General features: G+C 36.1%; 1 protein-coding gene and 1 long non-coding RNA gene across 2 annotated transcripts in view; both read left to right on the plus strand.

The window, feature by feature from the left end:
* The window catches only part of LOC125245430, a 1350402-nt gene that overhangs the window by 813809 nt on the left and 522534 nt on the right, over positions 1 to 14059 (plus strand).
* LOC125246030 lies at positions 6317 to 11403 on the plus strand. Its single transcript, XR_007179679.1, has 4 exons — positions 6317 to 6640; positions 8847 to 8959; positions 9135 to 9179; positions 10370 to 11403. It is a non-coding gene; the product is annotated as an uncharacterized LOC125246030 (long non-coding RNA).

Raw genomic sequence — 14059 nt, forward strand, 5'->3', positions numbered from 1 at the left:
AGATTTTTGCATGTCATTTTAGCTGCTGTTTCTAAAGGGTACAGAAACGCTGAGTCTACAAAATGAAAGCTGTTGATCGTGTTCGCAGACTTGAACTGAACATTGTGCCAAGACATCCTTATTCAGTTCCAGCACCTCTTTCTTTATGGCATATTGATGGCAATCATAAACAAATTAAGTAAGACATTTAAAACAAGTTATGTGATACAGATTAATGTTTTACACTTTTAATTATTAACATTGTTGTTTTTATTATTAATTATATTATTACTTTATCTTTTTTCTGTTCAATAATGTTTATAATAATGTTTCCTATTAAAAACCTTTAAAGGGGCTCTATGTAAGATTTTTACTTTAATAAAGCATAAAAATACCCCAATATGTTTGCAGATATTTAGGAAACATGCCAAGTTCACCTACTTGTTTCTCAGAAAAACAATGCTACAGCCAAATATTCTACTTTGAAAATGTGCGTTCTGTGTCGGAATGTCTGTCTTTGTTTTGGTCTGTGTGAAACCTCGTGCTGCAGTTTATCCAATAGTATTTCGACATCACAGGTTGCCAGTTGGCAGAAAACACAGCGTATTACAACCATGGAAACCAGCAAACGAACTGGGTCAGAGAATCAGGCAATAACATCAGCTGCGCGTTCTCGCTCTCTTCTCTGTCACGGTGAAGTGACACACACCCGCGCGGGCGCCTCCTCTTTCTCTCGTCTCATTCGCTCCGGTAAGTAGTAGGGGAGAGTGGGGTAAAGTGAGACACTTTTTACATTTGCTCCCCTCTAAGCGAGCTAAAATGATATATCAGTAAAATTTACACATTTCCCATTAATTCAGGATGTTACCTAGCCATAGAAATTATCAGAATGTATTCAGGACGAAGGTCAGTGAAAATATGATTGTTTTTAAAAAAGTCATCTTGTGTCTCACTTTACCCCAGCTTAGGGGTAAACTGAGACAGACCAGAGAAATCAAGGGGGTAAACTGATCCACTTATTTTTTCCACTCTGAAACTACCATAACAACACATGTTGTAACAGTTCGAATCCTGACAGCTATAGCTTGACAACCACACATTCCAGAACTAATGTCGGACTAGTAACAGATTCATGGGGATTGGTCAATTAAGCACATTTTTTTTCTAAACACTTGAAAGTAACTCTGAACAAAATCAAATACAACATAATATAATTCAAAATATTTTAATTAACATTCAAATGACAGATAGAACCAGTTAGATTAGAACACAGTCTGGGGGTCAGAACACAGGACCCTTAGACACTTGTCTTGTTTGGTTCGATTAAAACGAACCCTGGTGCGATTGCTCAGTTAGTGCGGTTCATTTGAACATATGTGAACGCTGCCCTAAAAAGAGACCCTAAAAAGGACAGAATCCTCACGCATGTCGGTTTTTCTTGTCATAGTCGCGAGTTTGCCCATCACAGGCATCAGACGCGCCTCTCGTTTGTGTGTGTGACGGATGGATTACTGCCGCTGTTTTGACTACTTTACACATGTTATATGCTCTTCACGAGTTCCCAGATGGCCAAAATACCATCACACACAGGCTCCGCGCTGCTATGCACACACAACGAGCACATTTACCTCAGCACACTGCATTGTTTGGGATTTTTGTTAAGTTCCGTCTCAAAATAGGCAATACGTCATAAAATCTGACCAATCACATTGTGAATGTATCCCTATGCCTCAAGGTTTGGTATCTTTTGGTTCGGTGATAAAATTGCCAATCTGAACGCTAATTGGACCAGGACTAAATGTTTTTTCTTCTTCTTTGGTCCAGACCAAATATAACCAAATTAACCGAACTACAAGTGTGAACGCACCCTTAGAGCCAGCTAGTGTCTGGAGGTCAGAGCAAAGCACAATCAGAACCAGCTAGAACAGCCTGGGACTCAGAACACAGGACTAGACCCACCTGTATAAGAACATCAGCCTACTGTCATACTCTACAACTAGGCCTACTCTACAATCCAGCCCTGAAGGTTACAGGGAAAGATGAGGAGTTGCTCCCTCCATCTCTCCAGGCCTTTTAGGTTGAGGCAGCTTCTTTACCACAACATGTGCCACATCATTCTCCTCGAGGGTTTTTTTTGCCCCAGGTTGTCTTTCCTGGTGTTTTGCCTTGGCATGATGGCTTTTCTACAATGTTTATGACATTAAAAATAAAACATATGCAATGTAATATTACATTAAAATATGTTTAAGACTAAATTTAACTTGTGCCTCATGTCTCACTTTACCCCAAAGCATTTGTCTCACTTTATCCCACCACTACATTTTAGAAAAAAACGATCTCTCTTAGCAATTCAGGCTAATCTTCAGCTAGCATCATCACATGGTTTTATATGTTGGTAGTTCATCAACATGTATGATATAAGTTTTTCTACCTGAATCATTTTGCTTTGGCACAACAGTTGATTAAGTTGACCGCAAGAAAATGTACTTTTACATGCAAAAAAAATATTTTTGTGAAAAAAACATGCTTAGCACAGCACCATGAGGTCCTCTCCTTCATGGCCAAGGGGAAATGTGAGGGGCTTGAAAACATAATTTTCACATAACCAGAAATGTGTTCCGTTGCCGAGATACAGGGGGTGTCTCACATTACCCCACTCTCCCCTACTTGTATTGCGCATAATTTTAGTCATTCCCGCAGGTTTCGCGGTCACACCAAAAGCGTGCGCACCACTGAGCGGTGGAGCGGACAAGCCACGAACAGAGACAGAAGTCAAACAGAGTCACAAGTACCAAAATGAGTGGCTTACTGAGCTTAAACTGTCAAATACATACAAAATATGTCGAAACTCATGTTGTGTGTAACAGTATTGGGTCCGTTGAACACCATTCATAGACTCTTAAAGGGACAGCAGTCCAATATTCCTGCTGCTGTCTGTCATGTTAATCAAAGAACAAAAGACAAAGAAAATCACTTTCTTCTCTTGACTGAATACGTTGTATAACTTTAATGGTAAGAATTATTTGCAATAAAGACTACAGAAATTAAGGTAACCAATGCAAAATAACTGCATTTATTTGAGCTGTTTATATTTTATTAATCAGGGTATCTTCCGTTCATTCATGTTTTGATTTGATATTGAAATCAGAAAAATGAGCACTTATTTTCGTTTTTCATTTTTAAAATGAAAACGAAAAAACAAAAAATTGGCTTGATTTTTCTTTTTTCGTTCTGGAGTAGGAAACAAATAAGCAGTTTGAATATTTGAATATATCTCTACATGTGGGCGGGAATGAAACGCCTCTTTCCGCTGATTGGTCAACGACATGTCAAACCATGTCGTCATCAGTTGTTCATCGGTTCCGCTCAACAGAAAAAAAGTTCCTCGCTCTACAGCTGTACGGATTCTTAACGCGTTACCCTCAGAATTACACCCATTCTACAACGTTGGCACAATGCCTGTTTTATTGAAGTGACCACCTATAAAAATCTAGCGAAGCTGCTCAATGCACTGGGCAGCAAATGTATATTTATACATTGAATTAAAAAAGTGCAAATCAGTAGCCAATGTAAATATGCAGCAGTCATAACTTTTGTTGTAGATAACACCCTGAGTTTTGGACATGGGGTGAATTTGAAATATGACAGATATGAAAATATATTACATGTTATTAGTTCATCAAAGCGGTGCTATAGAGAGATGGACTTTAAATGCGAATTGGATGATTTGATGACGGAGGTGAACTCGTTTATGCCAATTTGAAATAGGCTAAATTTTAAAAAAAAAAAGTAAAATAAATAAATAAAGGGAAAAATGTTAAAACAGTGTTAAAAATAACCATTATAGTGCTCTCTTAAGAAGATATCAATTATACTTTATCAATATTAGGATATATATCAAAACCCTGAAATAACACTAACAATAATGAGATAAAGAGTATTTTTATAGCCTATTTATTGTCATCTGTCTGTGGCAGAAATTAACTGTAATTGATTTAGTTGATTAATTGATTTTCAGGGGATTTTAGGATATTTTCCTAATCTTATTAAATATGTATGCTTTCTTTTATGTTAAGTTCTTAAATTTAGTCATTTAAATTACAATAAAATTATGCTATAGGTTGTTAGCAATTAAATCAGTATCAACCAAAGGCTTGCAGAGGTGGCAAAGAAGCACCACCTGCAGTTGCTTTTAGATTTATGAGTTGTTAGATTGCTCAGAGAGGGCAGTATATGTGTAGGAATTACAATTTCATAATGTAATGATATTAATGTTTTAAGCATCATTTTAAATATAGAAAATTTTAAATGACAAAATGAAATGATAATGGGATTATGAAATTAATGTCGCCAGTAGGTGTCATTGTGTTAATGATTGAGTCATTTATTTAAGTGATTCGTTCAAAACGCTGATTCATTAAGGAATGAAACACTGCTCTGTGTGCTAGGAATCAGTCACACAACGGTTCTGATATGCACTGGAAGTTTAGTCGGCAGAGAAAATAAAACACCGTTTTGTGTGACATTCATTAATACTCAATATTAATGAAATTAACTCAGAATATTGCTTTAAACAAAAGTTTAACTTTAAGAAACTTTAAGAAAAGGAAAAAATAGCATGTTGCCTATTATATACATATATTATGAAACAGAAGGATTAACTGAATATTTGACATTTGACATGTCCTACACTTCTCTATGAAAACAAAACTCAAAATAGAATAGGCCTAATAGATATGCTGTGACTGTAAAATACACACACACACATATATATATATATATACACACACACACACACACACACACACATATATATATATATATATATATATATATATATATATTTATTTCATAGACTATCTATCATTTCAAATCCATCCCATGTTGTCTAAAACAAAAGACATTTTTACACTCAATGTATCAAAGTTGTAGGCTTGGGGTAGTTGTGTGCAGCTGCAAAGTAAATTAATATTTATGAGATAAACTAATATTTCTCGTGATGAATTAATGTCTACACAGAATTAAGCCCTGACTCTGCATCAGAACGATTTGTGTCAAGCCATTCCCTAGTCTAGCTATTTTGATGAGAAAGAGATTAAATGTATAATAAGCGCGTCAAGAATCCATACAGCTGTAGAGCGAGGAACTTTTCTGTTGAGCGGAACCGATGAACAACTGATGACGACATGGTTTGATGTCTCGTTGACCAATCAGCGGAAAGAGGCGTTTCATTCCCGCCCACATGTAGAGATCGAATATTCAAACTGCTCATTTGTTTCCAACCCCAGAACGAAAAAAGAAAAATCAAGCCAGCTTTTTGTTTTTTCGTTTTCATTTTAAAAATGAAAAACGAAAAAAGGTGCGGTTTTCTCATTTTTCTGATTTCAATATCAAATCAAAACTTGAATGAACGGAAGATTCCCTGATTTTTATTACTGACTTTTATTTTCATAAAAAAACAAGTAAAACTCTGCATTGAAGAAAAGTAGATTTTTGTTTGTATATGTTGTCATTTATAGTGCTTGGAAAGAAAATTGGAATCTGCAAAAAATATGTATCGGCCGATCACACTAACAAAAAATTGGAATCGGCCAAGAAAATTGCAATCGGTGCATCTCTACTAAAAAGCCTCTGAATCCATCTAAATATCTCTATGAACAACAGCATATCAAAACAGATAAATTACAGTGTTTAAGTCTTACAGTGTTTAAGTCTCCTCAGCTTTCATTGTAAATGTCGCTCCCTATTGTTGCTGGCAACCATATGTTGTAAAAGCTGGCAACCCGCGTCTTTGAACGAGGGGGCGGGCCAAACAATATTTTGAATTTGGACTGCAGTACCTATTTTGAACACTGGGTGTCATTATTACACAGTGTAATGTCATTGTTTTGCCTTGTCAACATCTATAGTATTAAAAAAATCTAGTGCTTTTTTCAACTCTCAATATTGTTTATGCATTCTTATTGTATGCTAAAAATCAGGAAATACAACTTGCAAACATAGCATGTTGTATATTAATATGTAATGAAAAACAGGGGCACTGTAGTTATTATAAAACAACTTCATAAGGCACCATACTCTATTGATCTATTGATAGTTTTGTCCAAATTGGTGTATTTTCCAAATATGTGCATTGATTAATATGCTCATTCACTTCATTCTTTTCATGTCATTTTTTTAAACATCGTTGTTGAGGAACTATCCTTCCTTTTCAATAGTGCAGAGGTACATCCAGTAAGTCAGGTCCAGGAAAAAGGTATGATGCCCATGACTTCTGCTTAATGGACCACACTTCGAATGTTTGGTCTTTCCATAGACAGTGTTGATGATAACCAAAAAATGAAGTTACACTAGCATTTTTTTTTTTTTTACAAGTATTTTTCACCAAAAGTACTGATTTACAAAAAGAAAAATCTGATTTATGTCAGCATATACTCTTATTTTCCTTCCTGTTTACACACTTGGAGAATAGTTGTCCATGGAGGCTTTGATGGGTTTAGCCGCAAGATGATGATCTTGAAAGCCAACAACAACAACAGGGCCTCAACAGTACTTTAAGCTGTGCGTGATCATGTTCTGCTTCAACGTGTCCGCAATGACCATGGAGGGGAAAATTAAGTTGTGGAAAGATACATGTTTGAGCAACCAGATTGGGGACCTGGTAAGTGCAATAGGTCAGAAGAGAAGGAAGTAGTAAAGAGTAGAATGAGGAAGTTACCCAAAAAAAAGTGGTCTCTAGATTACACACAAGACCATGTTGTTTTATGCATTAATTAAGGTGCACTCAGAGAAAACTTACATTTGAGCTTGATATTTGCAATATGGTTCTTTTTCTCCAGTCATCATTGTTCATAGCATTTTAATTAAAACTGTTACAATTATTGTTTTAACACAAATCTGTGGTCTTTGTTAATATCTTATAACATAATAACATTTGATTTGAATTTATGATACAGCTATTCAATCTTGTATCACATTAAAGAAAAGGATTGGCTGTTGCTTTATTATATTCAGCCATGATTAGGCAGCTGAAATGACGGTGGCGCTGCCTTGACAGGACTGGGGGGATGCTGTTATACCGCCCTGACAAGGTGTGCCGCATTGTGCTGGCCTGTGGGGAGGAGACTGGGTGGGGTGTTGGGCTTGTGCATGTGCGCTCAATTTTACGTTAATTGGGATGTACAAAGAGAATATGCGTGGGATCCTTCGTACGCAGAGATTCATACATCTGTTTTTTTTTGCACATTTACAGCTTTGTCCGTACGCAATGTTTTAGTATGAATTCAATGCAAGTCTTTGTACATGAAGCCCCAGGAGACTTGGTTGTACCTTCAGCAGGAATCTTTATTGAGAACACATGCTGTTGGCCGCTGCAGTCAAATCTGACTAAGGGAGCTGTACAGTATACAACATGTTCTCCAACCAATACGCCTATATAGGTTGTTTGTCACTTCCCTGAAATACGACCCATAGGAGCGTTTAAGTAGCGCCCCTATCGACAACAGGACGCTTTAATTTTTATGCATTGTTCCCTCAATTGGCAGAGCATTGCAATATATAACAATATGCAACCATGTGATCACGTGATCGTGGGTTCGATCCCAGGGAACTCGTGCTCATGAAGTGTATATGCACTATAAATCACAAAGGATAGGTTTTTATTAGTAAAGTTTTGTTAGAGTTTTTTCTAAATGGAAATAGGACAAATGGTGTAAAAAGTCCACACTGCATTTAAATGAACGCGCATTTTGATTGGTAACGACAGTCATACGTCATTTCATGATGACAGACGTAACAAAACACTGTCATTATTTTTACGCCAGCTAGAGGGCACATGACTTTAAAAACATAAATATAGGTCGTAATAAGGTGATTGAAACACAATCTATATAGGGTGACCTTACAAACAGCCTTACAGTGACCACTAGAACAAAAGCATCTAAAGACAATACAAGTAATTACCCCCAAATGTGCAGATAAAGGTACCCCAAGTGGTATAAACAGTAGCTGGTCACAAGAATTAAGACTATGTAAGCATTCGCACGTAGTTTGATTCTCAGTAGGAAGATCAAAAATCCCTTCACTGGAAACTCAATCAGTAAACTGATGTGATCATGTTCACCTTGAATGCCCAATACAGTGTAGTTCACCTTAGATTTTCATGTGATGTCATGTCAGGACATAGGATCAGCAGATCATAAACAGATTCTTAAATTTGTAATCTCACAGTATGAACCTCAATAATGGTGACAATCAACAAAAAGATTTTATTCAAAGCTGGACAAGATTCATCTGATCAGAATTTTTCTCTTGCATTTTTTTGCTATAATAAGCATGTTTTGAAAACACAGTTACAACATCCAGAGATAATCTAATGTTAAAATGTCTAGAATCAATAGCCCAACTAAAGCAAACACTCATCTCCATAATGGTGATAACTGATAAACTGAAGATAAAAAAAAAAAATTAAAAAATTCTTTCAAGGATGTCAGAATATAACTTCTCTGTCCCAGTCAAAGTGACGTCATCCAATCTTACTCAATATAAGTTCCTATATTGAGTATCTTGCTCATTAATTCTTCAGAAAATGTTTCCAGGAAGAAAGATCTTCATGGAAAAATCTAATATAAAAACCCAGTATTTTTGTTTGATTTATATCTGAATTTCAATCTTAAAATGTGCACACACAAGTGAAACTGTAAATACATCCTATGTTAATAAATCTGTGTACATGATTCACTGATCAATCAAAGTGGTGGGGAAATTTCTTATTGCTAAATGTATTGGGAATTTTTTAGAAATCAATATATGCCTTTGGATCATGATGAAAAGTTGTCGAAGCTGTCTAACGTTGCTTGTGTGGGCAGGAATCAAGAAAGAGGAAGAAACATTTTCTGTCTGTGCAAGTGTTTTAAAATAATCCTTGTGTAACCATGGGAAATTCATCAGTTTAACAACTAGAGAGACTCTACACAACACGGTAAGAGTTACGCTGGTTACTATGTGACTATAGTGTGATTAATACTGATGTAGAAACCACTGACCAATTCAATATAAAATATTCTCAATGAAAAATGATTAATGGAAATGTTTTGACGCTAAAGATTGCATTATTCTCATGATGTGTGTGTTATACTTTATTTTTGTTCTTGTAGTGATGTCAGTCAGAAAGGTTCCTCTGTTTCTGCTCATGATTCATGGTGAGTCATTGGAGAATTAATAAACATTCTGATGTTGCTTATTAAATAAACTTTTTCATTGTGACTTTCTTTGGATTACCTGTTGAACCTTTTCTCAAATATATTTCTTGTATTAAAGGGGTCATGAACTGCATTGTTTTATTGTATAATGTTTCCTGGGGTGCACGTATAATGTTACTATGTTTTTTACATCCAAAATTGTCATAATTTAGAAATAAAAGGCATTTTTCCTACCTTGATTTTAGCCCTCTGGTTTGAACGCTCTGTTTTAAGGGGCGTGTCTTCTGTGAGACTTCAGTATAAATGCCCACTGCTGTGATTGGCTGACTTTTTTCTATTTGAAATTACTCTCTTTTTTTTAGTGCGTTTTAACTATTACAGCTCTAAGGTTAACTAATCGTGAAAAGTGCTGCATTACATTTATATCTATGGCATTATATTTAGATCGTGGCATGAAAGGTTGCAGAGATGAACACTGTAGCCGATCACATATGCAGATCTCGTCATTGAAACTCAATTTCTGTACACTAACAAATGCTTTAATCTTCACTAACAGTGCAAACGCGATATAACTAAGAGATTCGTTGAATAAAACAGTAGTTTTGTGTGTGTCAGTCACGCTAAAACTAGCGCTGTTTGATTGACAGCTTCAGCGTCAAGGGAGCTTTGATCACTTTCTTTATATAATTTAATCACAGGTTTTTTTTTTTTTTATTAAGCAAAAAGACAATTATATACATATACAAATACAGAAGAAGACAGGAAGATAGAGACAAAGAGTAGGCTATAGATATATGGTTGTAGTAGTTTCATCAGGTACAGGTACAGAGATCAGTTAAGTCAATTTCATGAGTTGTATTAGCTTTCCTTGTATTGTTGTAGGGAGGAGGAAAGAGGGGGAGGAGGAAAGAGGGGGAGGGGGAGAACTGGAACTGGAAGTGGCTGCACTCAGTGATAAATAGATATCAATACAATGTAATGCAACAACAATAATAAATAACTAAATAATAATAATAATAATAATAATAATAGTAGTTGCGGTAGCCGTCGGTGCTGGATTGGAAGTAATGGCAGTAGCATTGGTAACGATGATAATAATAATAATAACAATGACAATAATATTAATGATAATAATAATAATGAATGGACTAGTCAGTGAAATTAATACAGACAAATCCATACCCCGCTAGGTTCAGAAGCCACTCCATCCCCGGCGGCAAGCACAATCGATAGACCCGTCCATACGACCATCAAAACCGACTCTGATTCGCCTTCTCTCTCCTTCACTCCCCCGGACATGCCAGACTCTCGTGCCAGTGTCAGGCACCTCCAGACACTTAGTCTGGGTGTGACCCAACAACTGACTATTCTTATGTGAATTCCTGGTGTTCAATGTATCAGTTGAGCCATTTTAGATTTTATTCTTTGGGTATAACTGCCATGCGCCCTAGCCAGCTCCCTAGCCAGAGACACCGCGTTTAACCCAACAGAGATGATTGACCCAGAACACCGGCAGAGGTGGCGAAAGGAGGAGGCAGGCAAAAAAAACATAATCGACAGTGCCTGTGTCAACCGGATGTGCCAGTCAGGCCCGCCGACAGAAACAGAGTGGCCGCCAAACCGCTTTTGTTGAAGCGTGATTTCTCATTTTATATTCATCCAATTGTAAATGCATCTATTGTATATACCCTGAGGACTGGGGCATCAGCTCACCAGCCAGATTTAATCAATATTTAAGGATAGAAGCAGTGGGCTAAAAACTGTATTAAATCTGAATAACTGGTTTTGTGTTTCTGATGCGTGTTTTTCTTGAATAATATGTTCCTTTAATAGATGTAGCCATTGTGTAATTGATATTTGGCATTTCTTTTTCCAATTAAGTAATATTGTTTTTTTGGCGATAGCTAGAGACATGAGTAAAGGTATTAATTTGGGAGGTGTCACCTAGGAGGCATAATGAAGGGAATTTTGGAATTTTGGTTTTGAAAATTCTGTTAATTTGTTAGCAACATCTGTCCAGAACTGATAAACGGGAGGGCATAACCAAAGTGCATGAAAGTAAGAGTCTTGTATGTTTAGGTTGCAGTAAGTACATCTGTCCGAGGTTTCTAGGCCCATTTTGAACATCTTCTGTTGTGTAATGTGTGTTCTATTCACGATCTTATACTGGATTAATTGAATATTTGTGTTAGTACTAAAGATAAAGCTATTTTTACAAACTGTTTTCCAGAATTCCTCATCTGTGTTGATATTAAGGTTTTTTTCCCATTGTTTGACTGGTGCTGTTGTATTGATATCTATAGAGGATATTAAAGTATATAGTTTTGTGAGCTTCTTTACTGAGTTACTGATTGTATTGATATGTTTAATAATTGAGGAAGGTTGTGCAATATATGTAATTCCAGTTGTGGTTTTAATAGAGTTCCTGATTTGTAGGTAGTAATAATAGTGTCCTTTCCCTAAATTAATTTCTGCATTAATTCTGAAAAAGGGATGTATATATGTGATGCCTTTCTCTTTCCATTTTGTATTGTAAAGTGGCATATGATTAATTGTGAAATCCGGATTATTCCATATAGGTGAGTTGATGTGTGGTACGAGCTTGTGATTTATCAATGTATACGTTTCCACCAAGCCGTGAGAGTTGTTTTAATCGTCAAATTCTTGAAGACATTTTGTTGTTTGATTTTACTTGTGAGTGATGGAAGATCTGAAATGATTATTTCCTTATATTCTGCTTGTTCTAACTCTAGCCATGGATTTTGGGTAGTATCATTTCTGATCCATTTACAAAGATATTGTAATTGCGATGCTAGATAATACAGTTGAAAATTTGGTGCTGCTAGACCGCCTTGAGCTTAATTTCTTTTAAAAGTTTTTTTAAGATTTAAGTTTTTGTTAGCTTAATTTTGGATTCTTGTTTTTCCAGTAAAATTTGCTTATTATTTGATTTAATGATGTAAACCATTTTTTGTTTGGTTGTACAGGAGTCATGGTGAATAAATAAAGGACTTTAGGTAGTATACACATTTTAACTGTTGCAATTCGACCTAAAAATGGAAAGTGGTAGATTCATACATCGAGTTAAGTCATCTTCTATTGTTTTTAACAGTGAGGTAAAATTAAGGTTAAATAAGTCTGCGAGGTTTGGAGAAAGGTTTATTCCTAGATATGTAATTGTCATGATCACAGTCTGCTCCTGTCAGTTCCCGGACTACACTTCCCACAATCCTCCCTGCCAGTCACATGTTCACTCCACACCTATCACCTGTCGCCACATACAGCCATGCACACACTCCTCACTAATCACCACACCCAGCTGCAGCTTGTTACCTGGACTATAAAAGGACTCTCACTCACACCATCCAATCGCGAAGTCTTGATTACCCTGGGTGTCGATTCTAAGCGTTTCCCTGTGTTTATCCTGTTTCCCTGTCTGTTCCTGTTCCTGCCTTTGACCCTTGCCTTGCCATCCTGTTCTGTGAATGTTATCTGCCTGCCTCGATCTACTGCCTGTACCCTGACTATGATTCTGCCTAGCCCTTGCTGTTCCTGTTTGCCCCTGCTTAGACCCTGCCTGTACGACCACGCTTACCACTGTAAATAAAAGCTTGCATATGGATCTTACCATGAGTCCCGCTTCGTTACAGTAATATTGTTTATTGTAAATGATGTGTCCTGTATACTAGTGTCCTGTGAATTCATGTTCAGTGGTAAAATTGTTGATTTAGTCCAGTTTATGGAATAGTCTGAAATATTAGAGTATTTATTGATGACGTTAATCATTTCTGAAAGTGATGTTTTGGGATTTTGTAGAAAAAGTAATATGTCATCCGTTTATAAGGAGATTTTATGATTCATGTTTGATAAATTACTGCAGAGGTGCCTGGTTAATTATTTGTTTCCATGAAAATTGCCCATTCTTTTTCAAAGTATTCATTAAAGTCTTTATCTTTGAGTAGAGATATATTCATCCTCCATCTAAATGATTTTTTTGTAACCACTGTATTATTGATAGTTATAATGATTGGAGCATGATCGGATATAATAATGGGATTAATTGTTGTATTTAAAATGTCTGGCATGAGGGAGTTGCTTGTTAAAAAATAATCAATATGCGAATATGAATTTATGAACTGCTGAAAAATGTGTATTCTCGTGAAGTTGGGTTTGTAAGTCTCCAGCTATCACCAAGACCTAGGTCAGCCATGTATTGTTTAATGATTTCTGTAGATTGCCACAGTTTAAAATGCGGTGGTGTATTTGATTTATTGTACATTTAATATTAAGATAGTTAGCTTTATTCAGTATTTCATATATAAGAATCTGTACCTATTGTATAATAGACAATAAGAGCCTACGTACATTACACATTCAATATCAGACAGACATAACATAAAACAAAAAGAGCGCTTGATTTCAAATGAGTACACAGACATTTGTTTTGAAGGTAGCTTACAGGTGTTTATTTTATGTCTTGTATTGCTTTTACTGGCGATATATATATGTATACTTTTTTCTTGCCTTTGATAACAGATTATAACCACGATATAGTCTCATTTCTATAAAGCTGACCATCAACATATAGTCGATCGACCGTGAGGACCGCTTTCCTTCCATTCTGGTGAAACTGTTTCATAATGGGGATTAGTATTCTCCATCTGTCCTGGATGACCCGTGGAAATTGATCGTTAAGTCCGAAAGTAGTTCCTCGCAATTCTTTACCCTTGCTCTTGACCAGTTCTTTCTGTTTGTAATGTTCAAATTGGGGTGGGATGTGGGCCTTTAGTATCGGCGTTTTTCTTGTTGTTAGTTCCGAGGCGGTGGACAAGGTGGGAAGTTATGTTATTGACAGTTTCTTTTGGGAGTTTAAGAGAAGA

Source organism: Megalobrama amblycephala, linkage group LG1, assembly GCF_018812025.1.
Source record: "Megalobrama amblycephala isolate DHTTF-2021 linkage group LG1, ASM1881202v1, whole genome shotgun sequence".
NCBI lineage: Eukaryota > Metazoa > Chordata > Actinopteri > Cypriniformes > Xenocyprididae > Megalobrama > Megalobrama amblycephala.